The sequence below is a fragment of the Macaca fascicularis genome, chromosome X, assembly GCF_037993035.2.
Source record: "Macaca fascicularis isolate 582-1 chromosome X, T2T-MFA8v1.1".
Taxonomy (NCBI): domain Eukaryota; kingdom Metazoa; phylum Chordata; class Mammalia; order Primates; family Cercopithecidae; genus Macaca; species Macaca fascicularis.
The window spans coordinates 7428854-7446649 of NC_088395.1; the positions used below are offsets into that span (position 1 = coordinate 7428854).

The 17796-nt window shown below is 39.0% G+C and overlaps 1 protein-coding gene across 10 annotated transcripts in view; it reads right to left on the reverse strand.

Annotated features, from left to right (window-relative positions):
* The window catches only part of PNPLA4 (patatin like domain 4, phospholipase and triacylglycerol lipase), a 240177-nt gene that overhangs the window by 103596 nt on the left and 118785 nt on the right, over positions 1-17796 (reverse strand). The gene's annotated exons all lie outside the window — the stretch shown is intronic.

Sequence of the window (17796 nt, forward strand, 5' to 3'; positions counted from 1 at the left end):
TTTAATAAGAAAGACTTGAACATCAGCCTTACATATTGCTATAGGCCAACTTACTGTTGGGGTAGAGCAAGCTTTCTGGAGAGTCACATACATATGCCACCCCATCTTTAGCAGACACCTCATGCTCCCAAGATCTGAATCAGAGATGACAGGGGAGGAACTAAGAACTTTGGCTTGCATTTACTGAATGTTTGCTACATGCTAGACCTTGTCTTGTCTAATTTACACAAATTATGCCATTGCAACTTCACAGCAATTCAGCTGTGTACCATTGTTGTACCTGCCCTACTGGCGAAGAAACTAAGGTCTACAGAGGTTAAAAAATTTCCTGAAAGCCACTCAACTAAACCATGACAAGGCTAATATCAGACCCTGAGTAGCCTGATGACAGAAGTCACCATGCTATACACCACCCCTGACTGAGCCCCACACAAAAGAACGTCAAAACGTGCAGGGATATTTAACCGTATCAACCAATCTTGTTGTAGCCATAAAGTCGATGGATGTAGAGGTTGGGCCCAAGTGTTCTCCTTTGTCTCTCTGGTTCCCTCTCACTTACATATTTCATTGTGAATACAATTAACCTTCTTATCATCAGACAAAGCTCTTAAAGATTCCAGAGATTACTCAATAGTGCAACTTACTCTGAACACAACACAGATTTGTCCAGTCCATGGTGACTGAAAAGACTAAATAAGATAAATTTGTTCTCTTCAATGTGAGAGGCATGTCTGTAGCAGTGAGAAGTCAGGTAGGTGTGATAATTAAATTTTACGAGTCAATTTGTCTAGGCTATCATAGCCAAACACCAATCTAGATATTGCTGCGAAAGTACGTTGTAGATGGGATTAACATTCCCTATCACTTGACATCAGGGAGTTGACCCTCACGACATGATGGTCTACACCCAATCCCTTGAAGACCTTAAGAGCTGAAACAGATTTCCCAGAGTAAAGAAACTCAGCCTCAAGAAATTCAAGACAGTAACATAGAAATCCTGAGTTTCCAGCATACTGCCTCTTCTAATTATTTTAGACTTGCCAGTCCTCACCGTCATGTGAACCAATTCCTTACAAGTAAATGTCGTCAGTGGATACATATAGAAAGACAGGAACGTACATCTGCATGTGTATTTGTCTATCTATCTATCTATCTATCTATCTATCTATCTATCTATCAATCATCTACCTATCTGTCAATCATTTCTCATCTATCTCTTGCTATTTATCATCTATCTATCCATGTTTATCTATCTATCTATCTATCTATCATCTACCTATCATTTACCTGTCAATCATTTGTCATCTATCACTTGCTATTTATCATCTACCTATCCATGTCTATCTACTGATCTATCTATAATCTACCTATCATCTGCCTATCTGTCAATCATTTGTCATCTCTCTTTAGCTATTTGTCATCTACTTAGCTCTATCTATCTATCTATCTATCTATCTATCTATCTATCTGTCATCTATCTTTCAATCATCTATATATGTATCTGTCTATGTCATTATCTATCTATCCTATTGGTTTTGTTTCTCTGGAAAACTCTGACCAATGCAGTCAGTGTGAAGGGACAGATCAGTATGACTGATAGCTCACAGGTAAAACTTATATTTATGAAACCAGCTTTCTTTCACACTGACTGTTACTTGATTACTCACACCTAGGGCTTCTATCTGGATTTGTTCACAGTGTTTCCTTTATCTTCAGTCACTCTTCTCTTTTTTCAGTGTTTTTCATCTTCATCAACATCGATTTCTTTTTGTCTCCTGGTGGGTTTTCTTTCTTCCTGATATGGTTTGGCTGTGTCCCCACCCAATTCTCATCTTGAATTGTAACTCCCATAATTCCCACATGTTGTTGGAGGGACCCAGTGGGAGGTAATTGAATCGTCAGGGCAGGTGTTTCCCATGCTGTTCTGGTGCTAGTGAATAAGTCTCACGAGATCCGATGGTTTTATGTAGGAGAGTTCCCCTGAACATGCTCTCTTGCCTGCCGCCATGTAAGATGTGACTTTGCTCCTCATTCACCTTCTGCCATGATTGTGAGGCCTCCCCAGCCATGTGGAACTGTGGAACTTTATAAATTATGTAGTCTTTGGTATGTCTTTATTAGCAGCATGAGGACAGACTAATACACTTCCCTAAAGTTTCATTGGCACTTTGATGTTCTTTTAAGTGTTTTATCAGGCTTATCCAAATTTATAGTTCCTAAAATTTTAACTTTTGATGAAGGAAATACATGGTCAGAAATATAACATTCTTATAAGAATCACTACCTACCAGTCACTTTAATATATCAATGAAGAAGCATTGTTTCCTGTTATTCAGGAGGTGAATAACATGTTTTGGCTACAACAAATTCATGTGAAAATCATGTACAATCCAGTGAAATGAATTATTATGCAATTAATATCTGAATGCATTTGTATTTTTTCGGCTTACCACTTGTCTCTCAATCATCTAGCCATGCATGAATACTAACAGGCTTATCTTATTTATAATAGGAACACCTAATCATTGTGTTATTCTAAATTTTTATTTGTATTTCCGGATTATAAACCCAACTGCTAATTTAGATTGTTGTTTAGAAAAGCAACATAGCTCTTTTATTTTATCAAAGGTCATTCAGTAAATTTAATATGTTTGATGCCAGAAAAAGAAATCTCTTTACACAAACATACCCTCTACAAGTTACAAGTTAAAAGCAATATTTGTTAATTTATAATAGCAAACAATAAACTTTTAATCTCTACTACTGTCTTACATTATTTTATGCAATATGCCATAGCTAAAAAAATCTTCTCTACTTTTTTCCTATCCAGTTAGTGAATACATTTTAAGTATTAAATGGAAGAATTAGATTCTTAGGAGAGACAGAACACATATAAAAAGATGTTAATATTTAATAATAAAATTTGAAAATATATTACAAAATAAAGTAAGAAATTTTATTATCTCCAAGAGTATCCTTTTTATAAATTATTTTTCTTGGTTTCTTGTGCTGTTTAAATTTTCTTGATTTCTTTGCAATGGTATTGCTCTGCAAATACCTGAATTATGTCGTATCTACAGATCCCATGAGTATGTAGCCATAGCAACGAACAGCACAGGTAATAGTTCTGATTTTATATGGATTCATGAGCCCTCGAAATTAGACCTTTCCCACTTTAAGAAAAAGGAAAGAAACATCTGAACCTATAAGAATTAGGTATATAGAATATTTTACATGCAATGCTCACATATACAAAATGAGTGCTTGGAAGTAAATGTGAGAATAAACAGTATGCAGTGGATGAAACATGTATTCTAGTTTGAAAACTCAGAAGTGCACATTGAAAGAGAAAATCTATAAACCCAACTGCTTTACATTAGTGGAAAAAGTAGTCTGAATTATGTTACAATTTGCAGGTACATACACATTTATTACTTTAAGAACTTGCACAATATGTAAAGAGCTTTGCTTTACATGAGTAACATTTTGCTAAGTGATGTCTAAACCATTATGAATTCTCAGTTAGCTAGATCAGCAATAATGACATTTTATTGTAGGAGAGAAATATCCTAATGAATGTATCTTAATCTGGTATTTTCAGAAGTGGCTTTTCATCAGGTATAGAACCTGGATTAACAGATGATTTTGCCTACATTATACTTTGATTCTCAGAAAACTTTCCAGTATGATAGATAAAAATTATAAGGATCTGATGTAAACTTCTGAGGCTGTAACTTACGTCCATTTTCTAAGGCAATACTTAAAACAAAAATTTTTAACAGCAATAAACTATTCTTGTGACCATCTCATTTTCCTCCTCAAAATTCACAACTTGTCTCCATTACTGCATGACTTTTTGTTTTGTTTTGTTTTTTAGAGACAGGGTCTTCCTCTATCACCCAGGCTGGAGTGCAGTGGAGGGATCACAGCTCACTGAAGGCTCAAACTACTGGGCTCAAGTGATCCCCCTCCCTAGTAACTGAAACTCACCCTCCCTAGTAACTGAAACTACTGGTGCGTGGCACCCTGCCTGACTAATTTTTTCTTTCTTTCTTTCTTTCTTTCTTTCTTTCTTTCTTTCTTTCTTTCTTTCTTTCTTTCTTTTCTTTTCTTTTTTTTTTTTTTTGTACAAACAGGTTCTCACTACATTGCTCAGACTGATCTCAAACTCCTTCCCTAAAGCGATCCACCCACCTCAGCCTCCCAAAGTGCTAGGATTACAGGCATGAGCCACCCACCCAGCCCTAAAGGACATTTAATTTTGGAAATCTTCCACCAATTCAATCCAGCCTAAATTATTTGTAGCACTCCTTCCTTTTGATCATCCATTACTTTTAAGTATCAAAATTCAACTCTCTTTGCTTCCTCATACTTTTGTATATTACATCCCACTTTCTTTCTTTTTTTTTTGATTCAAACTTTTTATCGACTTTTATTTTAGATTCAGGGGTACATGTGCAGGTTCATTACATGAATATGTGGTGTGATGCTGATGTCTGAAGTATGATTGATCCCATCACCCAGGTAGCGAGCATAGTACCCAATGGAGAACTTTTAAATCTTGACCCCTCCCTCTTCCTAATAATTTCCGATGTGTATTGTTGTCATCTTTATGTCCACAAGGACTCAAAGTTCAGCTCCCACTTATAAGATATAACACGTGGCATTCAGTTTTCCTTTCCTGCACTAACTTGCTTAGGATTATGGCTCCATCTGCATCCATGTTGCTGCAAAGGATATTTTATTCTCTTTATGACTGCATAGTATTCCATGGTGTATATATAGCATATATTTATTTATTTTTATTTTTTATTATACTTTAAGTTCTAGGATACATGTGCACAACGTGCAGGTTTGTTACATATGTATACTTGTGCCATATACTTAGGTCTTTTCAAGCAAATTGACCAGGGGATCTCCTCAAACCTCTTTGCAGATGTCTCATCTTGCTCCTTTCCTTCCTGCTTCTATATTTGTCATTTAGAATTTGAGATCTGCTAAAGACAAAGCCACACATTTCTTCCAGTTCCTGTGTGGGAAGGCCAAAGATCTATGTGTGTGTCTTACTGACATGTTCTTTCCTGTAAACGCTGTGCCTGGTGTTCCCATAAAATCTGGCTTCTTGAAAATGGCAATACTGGCTGCATTCATGTGTTGAGTGTGTTCTCTGGATCAGTCATTTCACTGGGTTCTTGGAAAGTGCACTTTATCTAATTGTCACAGATACATGAGAAGGACAATGTTTTTTTCATCATCCCTATTTTATAGATGACTGAGCTGAGGTTTCTTTGAGTTAGATGACTGAACCCACAGTGGAAAAATTAGTTCTTCATTCTAGATAATGTCTTAGAATTTTTCCAGCTCTCATGGGTTCAAAATTTAAATTTTGTCATGGAAATAAAGTAACATGAATCTCCACTACAGAAGTGGTGAATAGCTTAGCTTGGCTGAATAAAAGATTGCATTCTAATCTGACCTTACAGATTGAATAATCAACTGACCTTCTATCGAAGAAATGAAGAAAGTCTGAGAAAATTCCCTACAATCTCTCCTTGATTTCTTCCCCATGAGTTTGCACTGAGACCAAGTTCTACCTCTAAAGACAAATCCTATGGTGTTGAAATAGCCTTTTCCTAAGGGAAAAGTGAGTCTCATTTTCATGGGATGCTAATTTTGATGCTCTGAAAAAAAAAATCTATTTAGTGGTCAAATAAATTTGGAAGTCCTCGACTAAATAAAACTAAAATGAGTTTTTTTTTTTTTTTTTTTTTTGTTATTTGGGGTTTGGTTTGTTTTTTTAAAAGCCATGTGTTCGATGGGAGGCGGAGCAAGATGGCCAAATAGGAACAGCTCCAGTCTCCAACTCCCAGCGCGAGCGACACAGAAGACCGGTGATTTCTGCATTTTCAACTGAGGTACTGGGTTCATCTCACTGGGGAGTGCCGGATGATCGGTGCTGGTCAGCTGCTGCAGCCCGACCAGTGAGAGCTGAAGCAGGGCGAGGCATTGCCTCACCTGGGAAGCGCAAGGGGGAAGGGAATCCCTTTTCCTAGCCAGGGGAACTGAGACACAAAACACCTGGAAAATCAGGTGACTCCCACCCCAATACTGCGCTTTAAGCAAACAGGCACACCAGGAGATCATATCCCACACCTGGCCGGGAAGGGTCCCACACCCACAGAGCCTCCCTCATTGCTAGCACAGCAGTCTGTGATCTACCGGCAAGGCAGCAGCGAGGCTGGGGGAGGGGCGCCCGCCATTGCTGAGGCTTAAGTAGGTAAACAAAGCTGCTGGGAAGCTCGAACTGGGTGGAGCTCACAGCAGCTCAAGGAAATCTGCCTGACTCTGTAGACTCCACCTCTGGGGACAGGGCAATAACAAACACAGCCGAAACCTCTGCAGACGCAAACGACTCTGTCTGACAGCTTTGAAGAGAGCAGTGGATCTCCCAACACGGAGGTTGAGATCTGAGAAGGGACAGACTCCCTGCTCAAGTGGGTCCCTGACCCCTGAGTAGCCTAACTGGGAGACGTCCCCCACTAGGGGCAGTCTGACACCCCACACCTCACAGGGTGGAGTACACCCCTGAGAGGAAGCTTCCAAAGCAAGAATCAGACAGGTACACTCGCTGTTCAGAAATATTCTATCTTCTGCAGCCTCTGCTGCTGATACCCAGGCAAACAGGGTCTGGAGTGGACCTCAAGCAATCTCCAACAGACCTACAGCTGAGGGTCCTGACTGTTAGAAGGAAAACTATCAAACAGGAAGGACACCTACACCAAAACCCCATCAGTACATCACCATCATCAAAGACCAGAGGCAGATAAAACCACAAAGATGGGGAAAAAGCAGGGCAGAAAAGCTGGAAATTCCAAAAATAAGAGCGCATCTCCCCCGGCAAAGGAGCGCAGCTCATCGCCAGCAACGGATCAAAGCTGGACGGAGTATGACTTTGACGAGATGAGAGAAGAAGGCTTCAGTCCATCAAATTTCTCAGAGCTAAAGGAGGAATTACGTACCCAGCGCAAAGAAACTAAAAATCTTGAAAAAAAAGTGGAAGAATTGATGGCTAGAGTAATTAATGCAGAGAAGGTCATAAACGAAATGAAAGAGATGAAAACCATGACACGAGAAATACGTGACAAATGCACAAGCTTCAGTAACCGACTCGATCAACTGGAAGAAAGAGTATCAGCGATTGAGGATCAAATGAATGAAATGAAGCGAGAAGAGAAACCAAAAGAAAAAAGAAGAAAAAGAAATGAACAAAGCCTGCAAGAAGTATGGGATTATGTAAAAAGACCAAATCTACGTCTGATTGGGGTGCCTGAAAGTGAGGGGGAAAATGGAACCAAGTTGGAAAACACTCTTCAGGATATCATCCAGGAGAACTTCCCCAACCTAGTAGGGCAGGCCAACATTCAAATCCAGGAAATACAGAGAACGCCACAAAGATACTCCTCGAGAAGAGCAACTCCAAGACACATAATTGCCAGATTCACCAAAGTTGAAATGAAGGAAAAAAATCTTAAGGGCAGCCAGAGAGAAAGGTCGGGTTACACACAAAGGGAAGCCCATCAGACTAACAGCAGATCTCTCGGCAGAAACTCTCCAAGCCAGAAGAGAGTGGGGGCCAATATTCAACATTCTTAAAGAAAAGAATTTTAAACCCAGAATTTCATATCCAGCCAAACTAAGTTTCATAAGTGAAGGAGAAATAAAATCCTTTACAGATAAGCAAATGCTTAGAGATTTTGTCACCACTAGGCCTGCCTTACAAGAGACCCTGAAGGAAGCACTAAACATGGAAAGGAACAACCGGTACCAGCCATTGCAAAAACATGCCAAAATATAAAGACCATCGAGGCTAGGAAGAAGCTGCATCAACTAACGAGCAAAATAACCAGTTAATATCATAATGACAGGCTCAAGTTCACACATAACAATCTTAACCTTAAATGTAAATGGACTAAATGCTCCAATTAAAAGACACAGACTGGCAAACTGGATAAAGAGTCAAGACCCATCAGTCTGCTGTATTCAGGAGACCCATCTCACACGCAGAGACATACATAGGCTCAAAATAAAGGGATGGAGGAAGATTTACCAAGCAAATGGAGAACAAAAAAAAGCGGGGGTTGCAATACTAGTCTCTGATAAAACAGACTTTAAACCATCAAAGATCAAAAGAGACAAAGAAGGCCATTACATAATGGTAAAGGGATCAATTCAACAGGAAGAGCTAACTATCCTAAATATATATGCACCCAATACAGGAGCACCCAGATTCATAAAGCAAGTCCTTAGAGACTTACAAAGAGACTTAGACTCCCATACAATAATAATGGGAGACTTCAACACTCCACTGTCAACATTAGACAGATCAACGAGACAGGAAGTTAACAAGGATATCCAGGAATTGAACTCATCTCTGCAGCAAGCAGACCTAATAGACATCTATAGAACTCTCCACCCCAAATCAACAGAAAATACATTCTTCTCAGCACCACATCGTACTTACTCCAAAATCGACCACGTAATTGGAAGTAAAGCACTCCTCAGCAAATGTACAAGAACAGAAATTATAACAAACTGTCTCTCAGACCACAGTGCAATCAAACTAGAACTCAGGACTAAGAAACTCAATCAAAACCGCTCAACTACATGGAAACTGAACAACCTGCTCCGGAATGACTACTGGGTACATAACGAAATGAAGGCAGAAATAAAGATGTTCTTTGAAACCAATGAGAACAAAGATACAACATACCAGAATCTCTGGGACACATTTAAAGCAGTGTGTAGAGGGAAATTTATAGCACTAAATGCCCACAAGAGAAAGCAGGAAAGATCTAAAATTGACACTCTAACATCGCAATTAAAAGAACTAGAGAAGCAAGAGCAAACACATTCGAAAGCTAGCAGAAGGCAAGAAATAACTAAGATCAGAGCAGAACTGAAGGAGATAGAGACACAAAAAACTCTCCAAAAAATCAATGAATCCAGGAGTTGGTTTTTTGAAAAGATCAACAAAATTGACAGACCACTAGCAAGACTAATAAAGAAGAAAAGAGAGAAGAATCAAATCGACGCAATTAAAAATGATAAAGGGGATATCACCACTGACCCCACAGAAATACAAACTACCATCAGAGAATACTATAAACACCTCTACGCAAATAAACTGGAAAATCTAGAAGAAATGGATAATTTCCTGGACACTTACACTCTTCCAAGACTAAACCAGGAAGAAGTTGAATCCCTGAATAGACCAATAGTAGGCTCTGAAATTGAGGCAATAATTAATAGCCTACCAACCAAAAAAAGTCCAGGACCAGATGGATTCACAGCTGAATTCTACCAGAGGTACAAGGAGGAGTTGGTACCATTCCTTCTGAAACTATTCCAATCAATAGAAAAAGAGGGAATCCTCCCTAACTCATTTTATGAGGCCAACATCATCCTGATACCAAAGCCTGGCAGAGACACAACAAAAAAAGAGAATTTTAGACCAATATCCCTGATGAACATCGATGCAAAAATCCTCAATAAAATACTGGCAAACCGGATTTAGCAACACATCAAAAAGCTTATCCACCATGATCAAGTGGGCTTCATCCCTGGGATGCAAGGCTGGTTCAACATTCGCAAATCAATAAACATAATCCAGCATATAAACAGAACCAAAGACAAGAACCACATGATTATCTCAATAGATGCAGAAAAGGCTTTTGACAAAATTCAACAGCCCTTCATGCTAAAAACGCTCAATAAATTCGGTATTGATGGAACGTACCTCAAAATAATAACAGCTATTTATGACAAACCCACAGCCAATATCATACTGAATGGGCAAAAACTGGAAAAATTCCCTTTGAAAACTGGCACAAGACAGGGATGCCCTCTCTCACCACTCCTATTCAACATAGTGTTGGAAGTTCTGGCTAGGGCAATTAGGCAAGAGAAAGAAATCAAGGGTATTCAGTTAGGAAAAGAAGAAGTCAAACTGTCCCTGTTTGCAGATGACATGATTGTATATTTAGAAAACCCCATTGTCTCAGCCCAAAATCTCCTTAAGCTGATAAGCAACTTCAGCAAAGTCTCAGGATACAAAATTAATGTGCAAAAATCACAAGCATTCTTATACACCAGTAACAGACAAACAGAGAGCCAAATCAGGAATGAACTTCCATTCACAATTGCTTCAAAGAGAATCAAATACCTAGGAATCCAACTTACAAGGGATGTAAAGGACCTCTTCAAGGAGAACTACAAACCACTGCTCAGTGAAATAAAAGAGGACACAAACAAATGGAAGAACATACCATGCTCATGGATAGGAAGAATCAATATCATGAAAATGGCCATACTGCCCAAGGTAATTTATAGATTCAATGCCATCCCCATCAAGCTACCAATGAGTTTCTTCACAGAATTGGAAAAAACTGCTTTAAAGTTCATATGGAACCAAAAAAGAGCCCGCATCTCCAAGACAATCCTAAGTCAAAAGAACAAAGCTGGAGGCATCACGCTACCTGACTTCAAACTATACTACAAGGCTACAGTAACCAAAACAGCATGGTACTGGTACCAAAACAGAGATATAGACCAATGGAACAGAACAGAGTCCTCAGAAATAATACCACACATATACAGCCATCTGATCTTTGACAAACCTGAGAGAAACAAGAAATGGGGAAAGGATTCCCTATTTAATAAATGGTGCTGGGAAAATTGGCTAGCCATAAGTAGAAAGCTGAAACTGGATCCTTTCCTTACTCCTTATACGAAAATTAATTCAAGATGGATTAGAGACTTAAATGTTACACCTAATACCATAAAAATCCTAGAGGAAAACCTAGGTAGTACCATTCAGGACATAGGCATGGGCAAAGACTTCATGTCTAAAACACCAAAAGCAACGGCAGCAAAAGCCAAAATTGACAAATGGGATCTCATTAAACTAAAGAGCTTCTGCACAGCAAAAGAAACTATCATCAGAGTGAACAGGCATCCTACAGAATGGGAGAAAATTTTTGCAATCTACTCATCTGACAAAGGGCTAATATCCAGAAGCTACAAAGAACTCAAACAAATTTACAAGAAAAAAACAAACAACCCCATCAAAAAGTGGGCAAAGGATATGAACAGACATTTCTCAAAAGAAGACATTCATACAGCCAACAGACACATGAAAAAATGCTCATCATCACTGGCCATCAGAGAAATGCAAATCAAAACCACAATGAGATACCATCTCACACCAGTTAGAATGGCGATCATTAAAAAGTCAGGAAACAACAGGTGCTGGAGAGGATGTGGAGAAATAGGAACACTTTTACACTGTTGGTGGGATTGTAAACTAGTTCAACCACTATGGAAAACAGTATGGCGATTCCTCAAGGATCTAGAACTAGATGTACCATATGACCCAGCCTTCCCATTACTGGGTATATACCCAAAGGATTATAAATTATGCTGCTATAAAGACACATGCACACGTATGTTTATTGCAGCACTATTCACAATAGCAAAGACTTGGAATCAACCCAAATGTCCATCAGTGACAGATTGGATTAAGAAAATGTGGCACATATACACCATGGAATACTATGCAGCCATCAAAAAGGATGAGTTTGTGTCCTTTGTAGGGACATGGATGCAGCTGGAAACCATCATTCTTAGCAAACTATCACAAGAACAGAAAACCAAACACCGCATGTTCTCACTCATAGGTGGGAACTGAACAATGAGATCACTTGGACTCAGGAAGGGGAACATCACACACCGGGGCCTATAATGGGGAGGGGGGAGGGGGGAGGGATTGCACTGGGATTTATACCTGATGTAAATGACGAGTTGATGGGTGCAGCACACCAACATGGCACAAGTATACATATGTAACAAACCTGCACATTATGCACATGTACCCTACAACTTAAAGTATAATAATAATAAATAAATTAAAAAAAAAGAAGCCATGTGTTCCTAGCGTATCTGATGTATTCACTCCTGTCTCTGAGAGGGTGATATGATATGCATGCATTGACAAATTTATCAGACTGTAGAACTCTGAATTTTTTTTTTATGCACCCAATACCTATTAATAAATCTCAAAAGTGTTTCTCTAAGGGACTGCTATGTTAAGACTTTTTTTTTTAGAATGCCCTGATTAATGTACAAATACCCCAAAATGACTCAAAGAACAAGCCAATGGCCTCCCCTCAGCCCAGGGTTCATTGGCTGCACACTAGAATCACAGGAGACCTCAGAGGAGCTTTAGAAAACATTCTTGGCAGAATCTGTTGAAATTTTTGGAAGCTGCCCAGGTTATTCTAATGCACAGCGAAGGTTGAGAAGCACTGGCTTAGGCTGAGCACAAAATTGGGTTATTGGAGTGCTGTGAGGTTGTGCTTGGGACTTGTGGGTGGATTCTTGGGAGGCGAGAATTGGGAGGAAGAAATTAATAGAGATGAGGTAATGGGTGAAGGAGATCCAGAGTCTGAGGGAAAAGTTAAAACCCTGCATGGACTTTAGGAGAACAAAGAGGGTTTTGAGATTGGCATAGAAAGTATTGAAAAAGAGAAACTTTTAAAAAATGAAGGGAATATACTTTCTTCCTACACATTATACTTTTGCTGTCTGCCTGCCAGTCCCAGCTACTTGGGGACAGGTAGTCAGGTGAATATTTAACTCCAAGTATACACAGTTAGCAAGCATTACAATGGTTCTGTCTTTGTGTGACTTACACTGTGCCTATCACATGTCAGTATCAATAAACATTCATCGAAGTCAACAGGGAGCCCTGATTTTTAAACTCTAAATTAACGCTTGACGTTAACACACATTCATTAAGAATCAGCAGTGTGCTAGTCATGATAACTGTTAAACCAATTCCAAATTATAGATTTTACTCCTATGAAATTGCATATCTCTAGCAGTGTGTGCAAGCCACAAATAATATGTTCTCTCTCTGCCTGGGCACTGTTATATTCATTAAAATGCATTCAATTTCTCTTTAATTTGTAAACTGGAGCAAGCAGTCAATAAGATTCTCTGCAACCTATTTATTCACCTGCCTTTGTAGCTGCTGTGCAATGACATTCCTCTACAGGAAATGGATATTTCTTTTCCAATCTTTAATAATTAAGCAAGTGTGATTTTCCCCTCATTTAGTTGCCTTAGCACTCTCTAATTAGGAGGGTCTATCTTGTATTCTATTATTTCACTTCCATCCCCTATTTCCTCATGAAATAAAAATCACGTGTTCAAGTACCTTGCAAAAAGTACATGGTAAGCTTTCTTTTAAAACCACGTCTACTTTCAGAGAAGCAGCTTTGGACTATAAATATATTTGAGTGAGGGTGAAAATGCAAAACCGATTTTGTTTTTGCTTCCATGCTTCAGATCTGAAAGTCATTAATTATTTATTTTCATCCTGAAAGCATTTTTTTTCTATCTATACAATGCCCAAGCCTCTCAAGGAATTTTAAGCAATAAAGGAAAAAAGGTTTTCTGTTTTTGATAAATAATATTGAGTTGAAAATAACTGGTTGAAGAAAGGCATTAGGAATGTTTCCATGATGTACTGTGAGCATGGGTCTGTTAGCCATCCATTATTTAGTATATTCTATATGGGGAAATACACTTTGCATTTGGGTTTTGAAAGAGAAGTTTTGAAAATGATGTTTTGCATCTGAATTCTGTTTTTTCACTAGACTGCATTTGCAGCGATGCATGTCTGCAAGAATGGGCAACTTTCATCTGATGCACGCATTCATTCTTGGTTTGACACTCCAAGCCAAGTCACATATGTTCCCACCAAGTCAGACAACTTTGATGGCTCTCTGCATCTCACTATATCTCTGTCCTGCTGATGCCACCAAATGACCAGAGATGGCCCAGACAATTTACAAGAAAGGACATGGGCAAGCCTCACGCAAAGTAAGAAACAGCTAGCTTGTCTTTGGTATTTAGCATTGTTTAAATTTATTTGCTCTTTCCTTACTTTGTTCCTGGCTAGCTCCTTGGGATTTAGAGTGCTGATGCCCAAGTATTGCACTGTAATTGTTCCGGATCTGAGCTGCCATCCCTGAGCTCCCTACCTCCAGTGTACATTTTTTTTTCCCCAGAATTACATCTCCTTCCTTTTCCTCTTTTCTTTTTTTTTTTTTTTCCATCGTAGTGCTTCTATCAGGCAAATCCGTAACAAATTAAGATGCCTGAAACAGTTAACATGAAAAAAGATTGTTTATTTTTATTTTTCAAATTGAAATAAAAGCACGTAGCATAAACATTGATTTAATTTTTTAGTGTAATTTCAGGCTGTTTTCTTTACAACTTAATATGTCTTCCTCTTCCAAGGTTTGGTTTCAAGGCCATCTCCCTCATACCACCCTCTGCCATGCACCCCGTCCTCATGTCCCACTCTTTCTGGAAGGATTCTTTCTTATTTGGAGGTATCACAACCTTTTTCTTAGCTTCTATTATGCATTTTATTCTGCCTGGGAGAGTGAGTTGCTGACATGCCCTTATTGATATAAGCTACATGATGGCAGCAGTGAAGTGTCACATTACCTTATCATTTTCAGTAGAAACAATCATTCTTCCATGGCCAGGTTTTAAAACCTCTTGCCATAGAAGTAATTGTTTTTACTGAAACATTCTGTTTTAAAACCAGCTGGATGTGGTGGCTCACGACTGTAATCCCAACATTTTGGGAGGCCGAAGTGGGAGGATCGCTAGAGCCCAGGAGTTTGACGCCATCCTGGGCAACATAAGGTGACCCAATTGCTACAAAAAAAAAAAATAATTAAAATTTAGCCAGGCTTGGTGGCACATGCCTGTGGTCCCAGCTATTTGAGAGGCTGATGTGAGAGGATTGCTTGAGACCAGGAGATAGAGGCTACAGTGGGCTGTGATTGTGCCACTGCACTCCAGCCTGGGTGACAGAGCAAGACCCTGTCTCGATCAATTAATCAATCAATCAATCAGTAAAGTTTCCTCTCTCCCCAACCACAGTGCTAACGTTTGCTCCCCCTACCCTAAGGTGAAAGACTGGAAGGCTGGATTAAGGTTTTCATCCCCAGATACATAGATCTGAGTTTAAAAATACATTGGTGTTTTGAATTATTTGTGTGGATACTGACTTTTTAAAAATGCAGTTTTTGTTCTCACTCATAGGTGGGAACTGAACAATGAGATCACTTGGACTCGGGAAGGGGAACATCACACACCGGGGCCTATCACGGGGAGGGGGGAGGAGGGAGGGATTGCATTGGGAGTTATACCTGATGTAAATGACGAGTTGATAGGTGCTGACGAGTTGATGGGTGCAGCACGCCAACATGGCACAGGTATACATATGTAACAAACCTGCACGTTATCCACATGTACCCTAGAACTTAAAGTATAATTTAAAAAAAAAATGCAGTTTTCAAATTTGCAGTTTAATAAAACTGTTAAGTTTTATCCATCTGGTGGAATATAATACTTAAAGCAGAAAAAAAAAGTCTGCTCATAACTTATGTTTATCTAAAAATTGTATTTGAGGCCACTATGTAAAACAAATAGACTGAAAAATAATAATTCTATCTCTGCGAAAACAAGGATTTGTGGTCTTTTCAGCAACTTGAATAGTTAGATTTCTCTTAATAAGTTGAATGATTTACCCTCTTTTCTTTTTTTTTTTTTGGCTAAATAAATCATATTTGTCTATTTTTAACTTCTTTTAAGTTTATGCAGAAACTCTAAAGTTGAGGAGGAAAAGCATTGTATTAACAAGGCCTATTTTCCCAGAATGAAGGGAAACTTTTGCTTGTACAAGTTTAGTTTGCAAAGCACAATTTATAACACTATAAAGAGACGTCTCCCTTGAAACCAAGGGCCCTATCATTTCTTTTCCATTCGACATCTGCAGAATAAGAGTAAATATTGCTTAATTTAGAGGAAGGTAAGGCTATTTTTCAAGTGAATCCACTAAATTAATCCACTGGAGTAGGCGTTATTTCCTTCATCATCCGTCTGCCTTAAATATAGTACCTGCACATTCGAGGCAAATGCAAAAATAGCTTCAGATTTAAATAGGTGATATTGTCTCACATATAAAAGATGAGTCTTGTCTGTGATATAAAAGTAGCTGTTTAATACTTTTAGCAATTTTCAGTGGCTTTATTTTTTCATATAGTTCCTGTATTTGGAATGTAATTAATGGAAAGGTTTAGCTTTGTCCTTGAAAAGGTTTCCATTTTTCTAGCAGGCTTGAGTCACTCACTAACAATAAACATGTTGTATTTTTAGCTACATATCCATCTATTTTCCATCTAATTCATTTATTTATTTCGAGCTTGTCCTGTCCCTAAGCTTCTAAGGTGGTAGCACATTAGGAAATGTTATCCTTATTGCGTATTCATCTCAATTTGAAGATATCAGAACTCCATCAAGAAAAGACCAGGTATGGTGGCTCATGCCTATTATCCTAGCACCTTGGGAGGCCAAGGCAGGTGGATCACTTGAGGTCAGGAGTTTGAGACCAGCCTGGCCAACATGGCAAAAACCCATCTCTATTAAAAATACAAAAATTAGCCTGGTGTGGTGGCACATGCCTGTAATCCCAGCTACTTGGGAGGCTGAGGATCGAGAATCACTTGAACCTGGGAGGCAGAGGTTGCGGTGAGCTGAGATAGCACCAATGCACTCCAGCCTAAGTGACAGAGTGAGACTCTGACTCAAAATAAATAAATAAATAGTCAAGAAATGGTTCAGGTTAGAAATCTGATTCTGGTAATGTATTTAATAAAATATCCAGTATCCAAAATATTTCAACTATATTTACATATTATTATTATGTATACCAACATGCCCATACACAGCATACATTTACACTGGGCTCCACCTTAAATTGACTCACTCACGTACACTCCCCTGGCCTGTTTAATAAAGGGGGTCATGCCTCTTGTTGTGCCTTATTGTAGACAAAACTATAAGCTCATACTTGAGGTCTCTTCTTTGTTTCTAACATAGAGGACCGAGAGATGAAACATAATATGTAAAAATGGAACAGTGATAGTCAAATTTCCAAATGAGGAAATTGTCTTCTTAGGAATAGAAACCAGACGGGGACTCAACACAGTAGTGGCCAGGAACTGCTGGACTCTAGGCCCAAGAGCCAGGAGACACCCGGAGTGTAATTCCTGGGAAATTATGAAAGGTGCCCCAGGAGTCTGGGAGACAGAGCCCTTTCTTTCCAGAAATAAGAGAGTTTGAAGATAGCTACTGAGCATTACCCAGAGCTGGCATTTCTATGAAATTAAGATCCTAGGGAGGAGAAAGGGAGCTGACACAATGTCACCACCAAGAACCAAGCTGAGCATGCTGCAGATTCAGTGAATGAACTCATGACCACACCACTCACGTCTCTGGGTGGGAGCTCCAACCACTGACGATAAGACCATAAAGAAGGGCAAGGGGACAAGGAAATAGACACATGAAGACAGATGTATGTGCAAAGAAGAAAGAGAGACAGAGACAGAGACAGAGTGAGAGAGACACATCTTACTCACTTGAAGATCCAAATCCTAAAACACAAGCAAAAAGAATCAAGAAGTGGAAAATGCAGTCTTCCAAATTAACCACAAGTTTAGATTTTAAAATAGACATTAAGCGAAATTCCTTAGAATGGGGCAAGCATTCTCTAGAGGAGCAGTTGCCTTCAGCACAGGACCTATAATTCCTCCAGGGAACAGGACCTCTAATGCCTCTGGAGACCACAAAGGAGAAGCAAAGGAAGACACATGC